This window comes from Macaca thibetana, chromosome 3 (genome assembly GCF_024542745.1).
Source record: "Macaca thibetana thibetana isolate TM-01 chromosome 3, ASM2454274v1, whole genome shotgun sequence".
Taxonomy (NCBI): domain Eukaryota; kingdom Metazoa; phylum Chordata; class Mammalia; order Primates; family Cercopithecidae; genus Macaca; species Macaca thibetana.
In genome coordinates, this window is record NC_065580.1 from 43396317 (window position 1) to 43412387 (window position 16071).

The following is a 16071-nucleotide window of genomic DNA, read 5'->3' on the forward strand; positions in this document are numbered from 1 at the left end:
TTAAAATTTTACTACTTATCCCAGAAAGGGAAAACACAATCGTGACTGGCTTAGAATAGTCTAGAGTTCTAATTTTTTTGTAATATTTTATTTGTAATATTCATCTCTTGTGACTGAATAATAGTAACCCTACTTGTTTTCTGGCACATGGATATGACTTCTCAGAAGAAAATTAGGGCTCTGGCAGAAAAGATGGAAGGTAATGAATAGATATTGTACTCCAGTCCCACTCAAGGGTGGCCCTAAAAAAAATTGACCCCTCTCATCAGAGAAGGTGGCTCTCATGGGCACAACTACATATTCTACATAAAGATTTACCTTCCCTGCCTGCAATGCTCCTGCAAGCGGCACTATTCATGAACTTAGAGAATGACTTGATCAACTGCCATTTTCCCCTATATATCTTCTCTGACTAGGACTGCATTTTATAGCAGTGGTAGCCAGTTTGAAAGAACAGTGGAATGGCCCACCAAAGGCTCAGTTACAGTTCAAACAAGGAGACAACACCTTGTGAGATGAGGATGCTATTCCTACATAGTGAAGTATAAGTTTTAATCCAGCAACCAATTTAGGCTTCATTGATAGGATGGGTAAGTCTGTGAGTCAAAGCATAGAGGTGGAAGTGGCTCTTCTCACCAACTACTCCTTTTTTTTTTTTTTTTTTTTTTGAGACAGGGTCTCACTCTGTCACCCAGGCTGGAGCGCAGTGGCACGATCACAGCTCACTGCAGCCTTGATCTCTCAGGCTCGAGTGATTCTCTAGCCTTCTGGCCTCAGCCTCCCAAGTGGCTGGGTCTACAGGTATGCACCACTATGCCTGGCTACTTTTTCTTTTTCTTTTTTTTTTGTACAAGTGGGGTCTCACTATGTTGCCCAGACTGATCATGAAATCCTGGGCTTAAGCAACCCTGCCACCTTGGCCTCCCAAAGTTCTGGGATTGAAAGCATTAATCACAGTGGCTAGCACCCTCCTCCCACAATTATTCACACAGTAGAAGAAATTTTGCATCCTGTGCCAAATGATATGGTTCGATAATTTGAAGGTCATAATGCCCAAATGCTTCCATGAGTCAATATCAACATCTTCACAATGAACTGGAAGCTAAAACTATTCCCAGGACATTTTGGGCATCTCATGCTGCTGAACCATTAGGCAGAGAAGGTGGAGGTCACTACACTGTCCTGGGTGATTTGTCACAATAACTAGAAAGAAATTAGGTTATTGTTACTTAATAGAATAAAAGAGACTGTGTTTCGAACTTAGAGGCATCACTATGGTATCACTTGATACTCTCTTGCCTAATTATCCTTAGAAAACTGTGCTAATCCAGTGAAGACATGACCACCAACTGCTTTGAATCTGTGAGAATAAACGTATGAGTCACTCCATCAGATCCAAAACTCTGCATAGGTAAAAGGTCTGGCACAGGATAAGGAAAGCCAAGAATCATAGCATAGTTGCTATGCTAATAATAACATAATTTATGTTATTGTTAATAGTTGATAGCTATTTTCTTTACTTTGCACTGCTACATTATCTGAAGAACATTAGTTGTGGCTAACATTTTAGAATTGTAATTAACAATTGGCCAATTAACTATCTCAGGATGCCCTTGGATTCCTCAAGAGATCCTAACTGATTCGTCTGCCTTAGGGAATCTCATCTCTTCCCATGGGTTTATTTTTCACCAGCATGCAGGGGAATTTCTGGCTCTGACTCTGCCATAAGCTGCAAACATTGATATCCCATTGCCTACTGGTTGTCTTCAACTTAGGTTATTAATTTTCTTCCTCAAACCCCATAGTTGTTGCTATGCTGACTGAACCAATTGACTAACCTGGGTAAACATCTTAGACTGTTTCTTTCTCTTCTCTTCTTATGTCCAGGGCAATTATCTTATTCTGTCTAATGAATTATGTAAATATTCATTGTATCCCATTCTCATAATTATTACAGTGACAGCCTAGGTTAGTTCCTTATTTTATCTTGTTTGGATTATCAAGAATATAACCAAAATAAAAATGGGACCTTAATTACCATATGGAATTACATTCAAAGAAACAGCAATCAAGAAACAAAAAAACAAAAACAAAACAAAACCCAGAATCGTTAATCTCATCTAATCAGATATAATCTACTCAATCTTTTAATAAATATCAAAGGACAGAAAGAATATTACTAATAAAAAGAAATTATATCTTAAATTCCTCCATCTCTGTCTCTTTACCTCATGGTCCATGTGGACGACAGCTTCTTCTCTGAAGCATTGCATCCCTTCTCAAAACTAAACTCTAGTATATCTTTTTCCCCAGCTTGTGATTTCTTCTTTTTCTAGTAATGACCCTTAGAAGGCCTTAGTGCTATGCGGGAATATCTAGACTCTTCCTTACAAGCTGGAGAAAAAGTAGAAAGGGCTGTGGGGTAAAGCAAAGAAGGGATTAGTTTATTACACTCCTGTGTTTTCTCCTTGAAAACTAATGACACCTGACCAGGTGCAGTGGCTCACGCCTCTAATCCCAGCACTTTCGGAGGCTGAGGCTGGTGGATCACCTGAGGTTAGGAGTTCGAGACCAGCCTGGCCAACATGGTGAAACCCCATCTCTACTAAAAATACAAAAAAAAAAAAAAAAAAAATTAGCGGGGCCTGGTGGCAGGCACCTATATTCCCAGCTATTCTGGAGGCTGAGGTAGGAGAATCACTTGAACCCAGGAGGCAGAGGTTGTAGTAAGCCGAGATCACGTCACTGCACTCCAGCCTGGGTGACAAGAGTGAGATTCCACCTCAAAAACAACAACAACAAAAAGGAGAATTAATGGTACCTTTTCCTGCTATATGGAAACTCTTCTTCTCTGCATGTCCCAACATCAGCATCTTACTCTCCACACAAATTCTGCTTTCCCCCTCCTGTTGGGTCAAATAACATTACTTCTGTCAAGTTGTGTCTCATTTTCTATAACAAATGTTGTAAATATGTACCACCTCCACCTCTTCTGGTATCTGCAAAGGACCAGAGATCGATTAGTGGTCATTGCTATCCTGTTTATGATCCTTCTTGCTACACTAGAAGAAAATTGGTAGGCTCGTTCTCCAGACTTGATCTAAGTTGATTTTAGGAGATTTCCTGGCAGAGAGTGGGAAACCTGATTATCTGTGTACTTAGTAGGAACTCTCCTGCTGAAGGGCTGATTTCAGGAGGCTCACCTTTACCTGCAGCACTTCATGAACTCAATTTCCATTCTTGAGGGCACCATGGTTGTCTTTCTTCCTCCTTAGGTCTGATTAGTTAACTTTACCAATAGTGAGAAAAGTAAGGGTCCCTCTGTTTTAAGATGACAGATAAGACTCTCTAATTTTTTACTACAAATCCTCACAAAAGTGCCAACTCCAAATTATTCTGAATTTCGGTTGTGTGGACTGCAATGGCTATCTCTCAAATCTGATTTTTTTTTTTTTTTTTTTAATGTGAGGGAGTATTCTTTGTTCATTTGTGCACAATGAGGCATTTAACAGATGAGTTTCAGATATTCTCTGCTCTGCTTTTTAACCACTACAAAACAGTCAGTCACCATGATGGAGATCCTGGTGGTCTTGAATCCATGAATTTTCTCTAGTACTGGGTCTTTGGATTCTGACTTCAGTACTCAGCATTTCTCTGCATCTGATGCCTGCCACTTCTGTAGAATTTCAGCAGCATGTTCCAATCATGAGGCAAACTGATTCTTCTCTAATCCTGGAATGGTGATCCCTGTGAATTCCTGATCCTGTGTGTATGCTGGCAATTAATCTATTCCAGTTGTTCTGCAGCCTACCTGACCCATGGTAGGCACAAAATCTGCCAGGGGATTATGTTTCTGCCCTCTTTCTAAGGATAAGTCTAATTTCTTGATAAATTTGATGTGGGTTAAAACCCAATTTTCATCTTGTTATTTGGACAGAAAAAAAAAACAGCAGAAAACTAGGGCAGTCATTGGAATAAAAAAAATAACCATTAAGGGAAATATTTTTAAGGTAAGTGAAAATTAAGCCATATTATACTGGCTTAATTAGGAAGATTTAATTGCATGAATGAGAAATTAATGTTTCGGGGCTGAGAGAGAAATATTATAGAGGCAAATTCCAAGAGAAAGGGAGAAGAAATGGCATTCAGGGTGTGTATGAGTGGAAGAATATCCCTTTGAGTAGAGTAAAATCTGTGTAATTGATAGAGTGGCTGGCAGAGAGTCTCTTTGCACTGCCGCTACTTCAACTCCTTCCATCCTCAGTTCAGTCATCCCCATCACAGTACGAAGTGAATTTTGTCAAAGTCATCAATTGTCTTCATCTTGATAAGCCAATAATAACTTTTAGCTTTTATTTTTATGACCTTTCACCAGTATATAAACTATTTGACTACTCCTTTGCTCTTAATCCATCTTCTACGCAAGGTGACTTTTCCTCAATTTCCTTTCCTTGTTTTCCCTTCTATACCAGACTTTTCAATGTCCGAATTTTTCAGGTCTCTGTTCTTTACCTTTTTCATTTCTCTTTCTACAGTCTTGGCTTCAAATAATATCTTTGTTCTGATGAAGTTCAAATTTACACCTCTCACCCAGATCTTTCCCAAGTAAACATTTTGTTCTTCTTATATTAATATCTAACAGGTCATGATCAATTTATCATGACCAACACAAAACTCTTGACTTCCTACCTCATACCCACCCTCTCTCCCTTCAAACACACACATCTTCCCAAGCCACCAGTAGATTGGACTGCACCATTGTCCTCCCAACTGGTTGGTCGGTCTTTACAATACCCTTCTCCCTGTACCATGACTTACTTATATAGCAGCAAGAGATATCACCTCACAGCTGTTAGAATGGCTGTTATCAAAAAGACAAAAGATACCAAATGTTGGTGAGGATGTGAAGAAAAGAGAACTCTTGTGTACGGTTGATGGGAATGTAAATTAGCGCATCTATTATGGAGTTTCCTCAAAAAATTAAAACTAGAACTACCACTTTAACAATCCCATTTCTGGTTATACATACAAAGGAAATGAAATCAGTATGTTGTACCATAAAGACACATTTTATGCTACTAATATATATTTATTGTGGCACTATTCACAATAATAAATAGAATAGAGGCAGGAGAATAGCATGAACCTGGGAGGCAGAGCTTGCAGGGAGCAGAGATCACGCCACTGCACTCCATCTTGGGCGACAGAGCAAGACTCCATCTCAAAAAGAATAAAAAAAAAAAAAAAAAAGAAAGAAAGAAAGAAAGAAAGAAAAAGAAAAGAAATAAAATCAATCTAAATGCCCATCAACAGTAAACTAAAGAAAATGTGGCACATATACATCATGGAATACTACAGAGCCATAAAAAACAAATGAGATCATGTCCTTCGCAGCAACATGGATGGAGCTGGAGGCCATTGCTTTAGCAAACTAATACAAGAACAAAAATCCCACATACTGCATGTTCTTATTTATAAGTGATAGCTGAATAATGAGAACACATAGGCACAAAGAGCGGAACAACAGATATTAAGTTCCACTTGAGGGTGGAGGATGGGAGGAGGGAGAGAATCAGAAAAACACCTATTGGGTATTATGTTTATTACCTGGGTAATAAAATAATCTGTACACCAAGCACCTATGATACGAGCTAACTTAAATAACAAACCTGCACATGTACCCCCTGAACCTGAAATAAAAATTATAATAAAAAAGAAACCATTATGTTGAAGAGATAATCTACAATCCCTTATTCATTACAGCATTGTTCACAGCAGCCAAGATATGGAGTCAAACTAAGAATCTCTCAATGGATGAATGGATAAAGAAAATGTGACATATTTACAAAATGGAATACTATTCAGCTTAAAAATGAAGGGAATCCTCATTTGCAACAATATGGATGAAACTGGAGCACATTACACTAAGTGAAATAAGCCAGGCACAGAGAGATATATACTGCATGACCTCATTTGTATGTGGAATCTAGAAAAGTTGAACTCCTAGAAGCAGAGAGTAGAATGGTGGTTGCCACAGAACAGGGTGAGGGACGGCTGATGAGATGTTGGGCAAAGGGTTTGAAGTTTTGGTTAGGGTGAGGAAGTTCAGGAGATGTATTATACAGTATGGTGGCTATAGTTAATATTAATAATAATGTATACTTGAAAATTGCTAAGATCTTAAATGTTCTCACCAAAAAAATAAGTGTGTGAGACAATGCATAGGCTTATTAGCTTGATTTAGCCATGTCACAATGTATACATATATTGAAACATTACATTGTTTACTATAAATATATAAATTTTTTGTCAATTATATTGTTCTACATTTTAAAAACGTTAATTGACAAATAAAAATACATATTTATCATGTGCAACATGTTTTGAAATACGTGTACATTGTGAAATGACTGGTTGAGCTACTATATTTATATCTTAATTTTTAAAACATGTTACATTGTTACAAATGCCAGCCCTATTAAAATGTAGTCTCCTTGAGAATGAGATCTCTGTACTCTAAAATTCCTCAGTATTTGTTGACTGATATAAATTCCTAAGGAAATTTTTTATGCTTCTTTTCGTGTTAGCAAACACAAATGTCTGGGTCTCAGCCTGAAACATCAATTCCTGAGGTCTACATTCCTCCCCAAATCAGAATTCCAGCCTCAGCATTGTCTCCACTATGTTCCTCTGTTTTTCTATTAAAACTTCAAGAAAAATCAGGGTCAAAATTTGCATTTCTTTATACCATTTAAATATTTCTTTTTCATCTCTGCCATTCTCAATATCCTTTACATGGACAGCAGCTATTCATCTCAAAATTTCTTCCTTCTAACATCTCAATCTCTAACCTAAAATGCTTCTAAAAACATAAGCCAGGCTGGGCACAGTAGCTCACACCTGTAATCCCAGCACGTTGGGAGGCTGAGGCAGGTGGATCACGAGGTCAGGAAATTGAGACCACCTGGCTAACATGGTGACATCCTGTCTCTATTAAAATACAAAAAACTAGCTGGGCATGGTGGTGGGTGCCTGTAGTCCCAGCTATTTGGGACACTGAGGCAGGGGAATCACTTGAACCCAGGAGGCAGAGGTTACAGAAGTGAGCTGAGATGGCGTCACTGCACTCCAGCCTGGCGACAGAGCGAGACTCTGTCCAAAATCAACAAACAAACAAACAAAAACGCCAGTCGTTCTTAACTCTTCTGCCTCCCCCTCTACCTTTTGTAGAAATACCTCATAGTTCTGTCCATTTCCAAAGTAAATCCTCTCCATTATCCTTGTGCTATCCAGTTTGGCAGTTTTATCTCTCCCATTATTTTTATCAACATAATAAAGAGCTTAGTAATGACGTAGAAAGTGGGCACAGAGGGACGCAGAGGCAGGAGAAAGAAAGGCCTGTGTACTAACATCAATCTCCATTTCTCATCCCTGGAGTCCACCCCCCACACTGACATCAGAGTAGTCTCTAGGAAATGTGAACTAGGGTCTCGTTATGTTGCCCAGTGTAGTTTCAAACCCCTGGGCTCAAGCAATCCTCCCGCTTTGATCTCCCAAAGGGCTGGGATTACAGGCATGAGTCACCACTTCCGGCCTGAACTACATCTTTTGAATTTCCTATTCAATCATTTCCAAGGTCTCCAGTCCTAGATACGAATACGAGGAGGTCAAGGAGTAGATGTCTTTATTTCACCTTTGTTCACTGACTGACTAGTATAGTCCAGGCTCATGTATAGTACTAGTATAGTACAGGCACTCAATAAATATTTGTTGAATCAATAAATGAATGACAATCTTTTACAATCTTTCTTTATGTACCATAAACTCAGTCATATTTGTTTCTGCTTACTACTCTATCTTCAAACTGCAATGCTGGATCATTTCAAGTTCCAGAAACACACGGTGCCATTTTCTTCCTTCATTTCTTTTCTCATTATTTTTCCCTATGAACCAAATGAATCTCTAGATTGAACTTCAGCCTATATTCTACTTTCATTCAATTCATTCTTCAACATTTCCACAAGGGTAAGTTTCATCATGTTCATATCCATTTCATCTCTTCCATGCATTGTAGATAAGGGCTGATAGGTGCTCGGTAGATGCTTGATGCCTTAAATAAAATTAAATAATTTTGCCTTCATTACCAAGATTTTTACAGAGTATTTCATAATCTCATCCCAATAGTCTTTCCATACTGGCAGAGTAAATATTATTATTTCTCTTCTCATATCCGAAAAGTTTTAGGTGGTTTGCTGGATACAACATGATTTATGACAGAAGTGGCACTAAAATTCACGTCTTCTAATAGTATTTATTTTTCCCTGTTCATAATAGACATGTTTAACTACATTTTCATGGTGCCATGGGATCCAGTTGAATTTAGCAGCCATCTAGGGACTCATGGCAAAAGATGCTAGTTTTTTTTTTTTTTTTAAATTTTGTTTTATTTTGCTTTGTCTTTTTCCAAACTGGGATCTGTGGAAGGTCTATTTCAGCAGAGAATCTGAGGATGGATGAAGAGGAAACATTTTCTTGCTTTGAGCTTCAGAAGTTTCTCTGGAGACATGGGAGAAGAATCAGGATTGTTTTGTTATAAAGTTTTTTTTTATAATAAAAGCACCGTATTACATTTGCAATTTTATCCCACTTCACAGTATTAAGCACAATTTCTAAAAAACTTAAAACATGCCATTTTTATTAATAGTCCATTTAAAACCACCAAACATTTTGATGTCAATTACTAAAACAAGGTTTAACGCTGTCAAAAAGCATTAGTGCTAAAAACAGTCATCCTTTCTGTATTTTCATCTGCAAAGCATTACAGTTTATAAAACAATTTTAACTCTGAATACGTAAGGCCTTATATGAAGGTTTCCATATGTTAAGAATTTTATTTGTGTGTTTGATTTTAAATTGCTTTGAAAAACAGACAGTTGAGGTTTATAGAAAGGAATCTTTCTTTTAGGAAATAAATGTCTCAAAAGTGCAGGGCACCAGCAGTAAAAACATTCTGACCGCAAATCAGAAACACATTGGGAAGTGTTTGTTGAGTACACCTTCTGAAACCAGTATTTTGTTTCTATTTGCTGGAAAATTGAAAAATCTGTTGTATCTTGGCATGACTTCTTGGCCCAGGCCCAGATTTCTTGTGCAGTAGATGGCATTATTGAATATATATACACAGCTAAGCTGCCTGGCTCTCTGTTTTCATCAAATAAATTTTAAATATAAAATGTACCTGCTAACAATACCATTATTCAGCTACAGCTGCTACCCGAATCAAATTAGTTTGCATATTCTTTTTTTTCCCCCTTAAAAATAGTGTCTAAGACAAAAAATAAAAAAGAGAGAGAGAGAAGAGAAGATGACAATTAATCAGTGTTTTGGCTGCCGAGTGGCATCTGGCCAAAAGCCACCAGGCTGACAACTGGAGTTTGGAGTGTGTTTTTGCAAGGCTAATTTAAGGTGAACTTAGATGGATTCAAGATTTATAAGCCTTAAAATGTCCTGACTGGAGCAAAGTTCAAGTAAAGTAATCTGCTGCTCACTGCACAGACAGGGTTCAGCCCACGCTGCCCTGTGATTTAGTCTATAGTCAAGGAGAATTTTAAAAACAGGCAGAAGGGCTGAGTTTCTGTGTTTCACTTCAAAGGTCTTCTAATAACTGAGAGGATTATACTCTTTTAACCAGCTAAGAAGGTTAGGTGGTTTTGAGCCAGTGCTTTTATAGCTATCAATAATTCTAAGTTTAAACTTTAAGGATCGCCTCTAGTGTACATCTCCTTTAACACATTAATGACTGTGAGAAACTCGTACTTCTGTCTTATAATTTCATAATTTCAGAATCAATGGCAGAACTTTTCAAGGAATTGAAAAGACCTCTGGGGCTTCACAGAGTGGTGGGAATGGGATTGAGAAACGATCTTGAGAACCATTTAATTAACGTATTTAGCCTATTTGAAATAGTTTTTAAAAATGCCTTGAATATAAGAATGTATGATTTGAGTAATTGCTAAAAAAAATAGAAAGTGGGCTTTGTTATTAGTTCCTGTATCCAAGCATGTTATAGCCAATACTACTAGATTAGGAGGAAGTTCCAATGCTTGCTTTCTTGTGACAAAAATAAAAAAAATGAACAAAAGGAAGCCTTCCTGTATGTGAAACACTAAGGATAGTTTAATTGAAATGAAAAGGAACAAACAGAAAACAGCTATTATTTTTAACAAGGGAAGAGAATATTAATTATACTTGTTGAATGAATGCCCTTTATAAGGAGTTTCATTTCTTTCTTGCTGTTTATCATTATCAGTAGAGAGCTAAAATACTCTATAATGCAGTTTCGGTGTCTAATAGATACATAAATGGTAAACAATCAGAAGGTTAAAGTGCAGCATCGATTTGTTAAAAATCAATTAAATTGTCACACAGAAAACACACTCTGTTATTAGTTTATAAATTTCCTTTTCAAAGAGGCTCAGAAAGAGACACCTATGATGGTACAGGGAATTGCAAATTACCTCATTTAAAAATAATAAAATGATATTTCAAAGTAATAAGTTACATCTTGTAAACAATAGTTGATGTTTACAATGGTTCTGAGGGAAAGCAGGGAAAGAACTTTTGAGATTTTAAGTAACATCAGTCTTTATAACTGTAAGAGAAAACAAGATAATTAAATAGTTGTTTCTTTCACTTTTAAATATTTTTCTTAGGCTGCACGAGTATATTTTCCCTGGCAGCATCAGAGACAAACATGGATTGTTGCATTACGGATGAAAAACTAACTGTGCATAGCCTTGTAAATTGCCAGACATCAAGCAAGGGGTTACTCATTCCGTCTGCACTCTTAACTTAAACAGCCTCAACTGTCCCCCTAAACATACCTTTTATTTTCTACAAATGTGCATATGTTGTGTGTGGAAGCTTGGCAAGTTCTTTGTCTGCTTCTTTTATTTTAAGGTCTACTTTCCACCTGCATTGGAATACGGGTAGCAAGACATAAAACAGTCTAGCCAGGCTGTGGGGACATGCCTTCCCTGGGAGAGAAGTCTGATCGGTTTTCTTCTGTAAAATGAAAAAGGCTCTGATAAATATAAAATCATATTTTTTACCACAGAACTTTTTTCCAACACATGCAACACCATCTTAGAAATAGAATTTGTGCTGATCTTTATTTCCTTGGCTCAGGAACCAAGGGTACCCAGATGCTCTGGTAAGTTTTGCACTGGTTTCATCCTTATGTAAATGTGTTTGTTATGATTAGACTCATTTGAAAAGCTCAGGACCAGAGAGATTCATAGCTGAATTCTACCAGAGATACAAAGAAGAGCTGGTACCATTCCTGCTGAAACTATCAAAAGAATTGAAGGGGAGGGACTCCTCCCTAATTCATTCTAGGGGACGGCATCACCCTGATACCGAAATCTGGCAGTGACGCAACAACAACAAAAAAGAATACTTTTCAAATTTTCTAGTTTGACTTACATCAAGAAGTCTTCTATCATACTTGTGGACTTACCCTTTAGCTTTGAGGGCTTTGAATGCTGGGGCTAGAGTTCAGGGGAGAAATCTTCAGCAGGGGAGGCCCACTCCTTGCAGTGAGAAAACTGAAGTCCCCATGAGCTACACTCACATACATTGCCTATTAGAGGAGTGGATTAACATGAGTTTTTCTCTGATATCTCACTTGCATTTTAAATAATGGATTTATATTAATTTATTTATTTGCTTATTTTTTTGTCTGTTTGCAGCTAGGAAGTATTGCCAGGTGTTTCATTAACCAATCCTTAAGTATATTATCGTGGGCATTATCTCCTAGAAAGAACTACAACTCATAGGACTGATTCTAAGTTTTATCTTTTCATTCTTCTTTCCAATACAGCAGGGATGGGAGTCAGAGCAACTCGAAAGCCACACCTTAAGCTTCACCTGTGGCTGATCAGATATATATTTAAGATTGGACCTTCCATTGATGTAATAATCGTAAACTTACCAAAAACGGGAAAAGGGTAAGTCTCCACCTATTCATAACTTCTACTGAATTAATGACATTCGAGTTCTATGACACATCTCTATTGTTATTGCATTGTGGACTGCCATTTTTTCTGTATTCTTTAAAAATCCAAAGGCATTGACTTAAAATGCATGTATTTATCATTGGTTTTCAAGATATTCACTTAATATGGCAATATTAAAATGCATTTTTTTATCCTGAAGATACAACAAACCTACTGTGTTTGGAATAATTTTATGGTAAGATGTTTCCCTATTACTTTCTTCACTCTATGCAGCAGTTGCAGCAAAATTTCTTCTCCAATTTTAGGTACAATGGCAGTTATAAAAACAATAGTGGAAGAGAAATGTAGTTTTTTTTTGCCTAAGGATATTTCCTACTTCCTGTAAAGAGAGAACACTGAATCATGAAATAAATAAGTTAATAAGCTTATGCTATCTCTAAAAATGATATTTTGAATTGGACTTGGAGATTCAGTGTTTTTGTTAACTTAACATTAGATGCAATTACATGAAGTAATTTAGTCATTTAGCTACGCATAGCTGAATGTGTGACATAGGGCTACACTTGGTCACTTGTTGCACATAGACACACCCCCAAGCCTAACAGAGCAAGTAGTAATTCACACACTCTAGAAAACCAAGCCAAAGCAAGCCAAGCCAAAACAAAAACAAAATTTAAGGTAAGCCCATCTTGTTAGATGCTTTTGATAATTTCCTCTCCTGAAACTGGGGGCAGGCAGGGCAAAGATTCTGAGTTTGTTACTTTATGTTATTTAGAAGATGAACTTGGCTTTCACTAAACCTATATCTCTAGCAGCTTTGCTTATATTCTGTAGAACTGTTTTGAGTTCTGGAATACAGACTATTATATATTACTATCACATCAGCTTATGTTCTTGTTAGATATCTTCTGTGGGCCTCATTTGGAGATATGAGGGCTGCTTGATAAATAGTAACTATGGCTCATTTTTAGGCATGGCTACAAAAGGCACATAAAGCCTGAGACAATTTCTTACTACCAGTATTATGCATTAGTCTGCTGAAAGCAATGGAAGTGTGATTAAGAAAAAATCTTGTTATCAGTTGAAGGTCTCTGAGTTTCTCTGGCTGCTTCCACTTTTTTCTTCACAATGAGAAAGGAGAAAATGTACAAGCAGCTCTTAGGAAGTTTGCTCTCCTCATCTAAAGTTAGTGTTGTAGGTGATGCACACTTGCATCTGAAGGCTTTTACAGTTATCAAATCTTGTATATGTATGGCATTTCTTCTACCTTCAGCAATCATCTGACCTTGTTTGCAGTTTTTCTGTCTCAAGGTAAGTCTGAGAACAAAATGGAATTTAAGTGCTGCTCAGATTGGTAGACTATTGCATAGCTAACCTATCTCTAAAAACAATCCACACAAATTTAAAGCAGAAACGAAGCCTATTGCTGCTGTTAAGCTAAAAGTCTATTCAGAATCCCTAGGTGGCATGGAAAGCATTTAGACTCATTTCATTCACATGTCAGGTAAAGACTTTCATTTCGCAGTGAGATGAATGCTGAATAATGGATCTTTTGAATAATGTAATTAAGAATTCATTAGAGGGGACTTAAAAAATGACAGAATGCAATGTGTGTGTGTACTCCCTACACTAAACTCTCAAAATGTATCATAGGGTTGATGATTTTTAAAAATCAGCAGAGAACCAATTAGAAAAATACTGATTTCATTTACAAAATTCTGACATTAAAATTCAATGAGGAACAAATATACATTTGAATTTATTAAAAACTATGTTAAATCATGATTAAAGATCATTTATATTATTTTAAAATGTACTCATAATATGACAAAGGACTTAACCAACACTTTTTCTGAAAAGATCTCTTAGTGTTCACCATGCGAACCTCATGATATTGAAAAGATTCACTTTGTTCTTGGATATCTGATCGAACGAGAAATGGCAAACTTCCCTTTTAATTCCTAGCTGTATTTTAATTTAAATGATGAAAAGGTTTAAAAGAGACACAAATGTGGCAACAGCAGGTTAGCGATTTGCCTGTTAACAAAAGCAGGTATTGCTGTTATCTTGTATTGCTGTAATTTACACAAGAGGAAGACATGAAGAATCATGGCTTCGTCAGTGAGCAGACGTACTAATACTCCTACCATCCCCGTGTTCCCATAGCCTCTCTTGTAACATGCTACTTGCATGCTATGGAAAGAAGCCACTTGATGAAGAAGAAGCAGAAGTTTGTGGATATCAGAGTTTAGTGAGTGAGGATCTAGGAGAATCTCTTATAGAAGCAATGGTAGAATTGTTACCATTTTTCTTGGTAAAAGGGACATTTTACTAAATCTTAGAAATGCTTTTTCCTAGGTGGGGTGTGGTGGCTCATGCCTGTAATCCCAGCACTTTGAGAGGCCGAGGCAGGCGGATCATTTGAGGTCAGGAGTTTGAGACCAACCTGAGCAGCATGATGAAACCCTATCTCCCCTAAAAATACAAAAATTAGCCAGGCGTGCTGGTGCATGTCTATAATCCCAGCTACTCGGGAGGCTGAGGCATAAGAATCCCTTGAACCAGGGAAGTAGAGGTAGCAGTAAGCAGAGATCACGCCACTGCACTCCAGCCTGGGCAACAGAGCAAGACTGGGAAAAAACAAACAAAAAAAAAGCATTTTCTTAGCATTTATAATAATCTATTTTTGTCCATGGAAAGGAAGCACATTCAGTAAATTACTCTTGCATTTTTTTTCTCTTAGCATGTTACAAGCCATGATTATCTGTAGCATAAAATCTATTTTTTATCAGTTTTTTTCCCAAAAGCCAAGAAATTGATGGAATATAATTAATTAATTTGCTTTCATTGTGCAAAAATGTGGGCTCTATTGAGTTATTGATTCAATTGTGAATATATGACCTAAACACTTTATTTCACCTTGTTAAGACTAGATTGAAACAAATAATTAATTAACCAAAAATAGTTGCTTCTGAGTCTTGAGCAACTACACAGAACTGACTTATAAACTGAGCCTGATTTCCCATTCTCTTTTGAGAATTCTGGCCCAAAAGAGCTAGACTCTTAAATGCACACTTTTAATAAAGTAAGTAATCTACTTTTTCCCCTTTAAAATTTAAAAATAAAAGAGCCATACCTCTTCGGATGGAATTATTCATCCAGACGCAACATTGGAAGGAAGATTTTAGTGCTGATTGAGTTCTCAAGGCCTTCATTTCTTTTTTTTTTTTTTTGAAGATCATTTCTGTCTTTAAAGATAACTCCTAGCTAATTGGAAACAGTATGATCTGATGGAATGAACAAAGGATAAAGGATTGAAAATGTTGAGGTCTAATACCTACCATGTCAGTGACCACTGCTATGTGTTCCAACTACATTGCATAGCCCCTCAGTCTTCATTTTGCTTTCTGCAAGATGTGGAATTTCTCATTTCACACTATAAGTGTGCTAGTGAACACAGGAAGGGTGGATGAAAAACATTACCGTCTCTGACAATCTTAATATAGCAGTGTTATTATTTATGAGATAAAGCTAAATTTATGTCCTTGAAGTATATGTACATGGGAGGAACACAAAATAAACACACTTGTTAGCATCAACTGACAAGTACAACGTAATACAGCCTGAACTTAGCACATCAATGTTGAAGAAATCCAATGTAGGAAGTGATCAGAGTTGAGTTGCATTGATTTAATACATTTTCCAGGAAGAAAGGCATGTTTTAGCGAGGTTTTTTAAAAAATTAAAAGTAATCTTTAGGTTTTGAAGTGAGACAGCCTTCAGATATTCTTTTTTTTTTTTTTTTTTTTTTTTTTGAGACGGAGTCTCACTCTGTCGCCCAGGCTGGAGTGCAGTGGCGTGATCTCGGCTCACTGCAAGCTCCGCCTCCCGGGTTCACGCCATTCTCCTGCCTCAGCCTCCCGAGTAGCTGGGACTACAGGCGCCCACAACCGCGCCCGGCTAATTTTTTGTATTTTTAGTAGAGACGGGGTTTCACCGTGGTCTCGATCTCCTGACCTTGTGATCCGCCCGCCTTGGCCTCCCAAAGTGCTGG

The 16071-nt window shown here is 37.2% G+C and overlaps 1 long non-coding RNA gene across 2 annotated transcripts; it reads right to left on the bottom strand.

Moving 5' to 3' along the window:
- Positions 1-8213: 8213 nt before the first annotated feature.
- LOC126951051 (uncharacterized) lies at positions 8214-15300 on the bottom strand. Of its 2 annotated transcripts, XR_007724347.1 has the most exons (4): positions 15154-15300; positions 11519-11641; positions 10884-11064; positions 8214-8556 (listed from the first exon to the last, which is right to left on the bottom strand). It is a non-coding gene; the product is annotated as an uncharacterized LOC126951051 (long non-coding RNA). The 2 variants fall into 2 exon arrangements; XR_007724346.1 differs by lacking the exon at positions 11519-11641.
- Between the last annotated feature and the right edge of the window lie 771 nt (positions 15301-16071).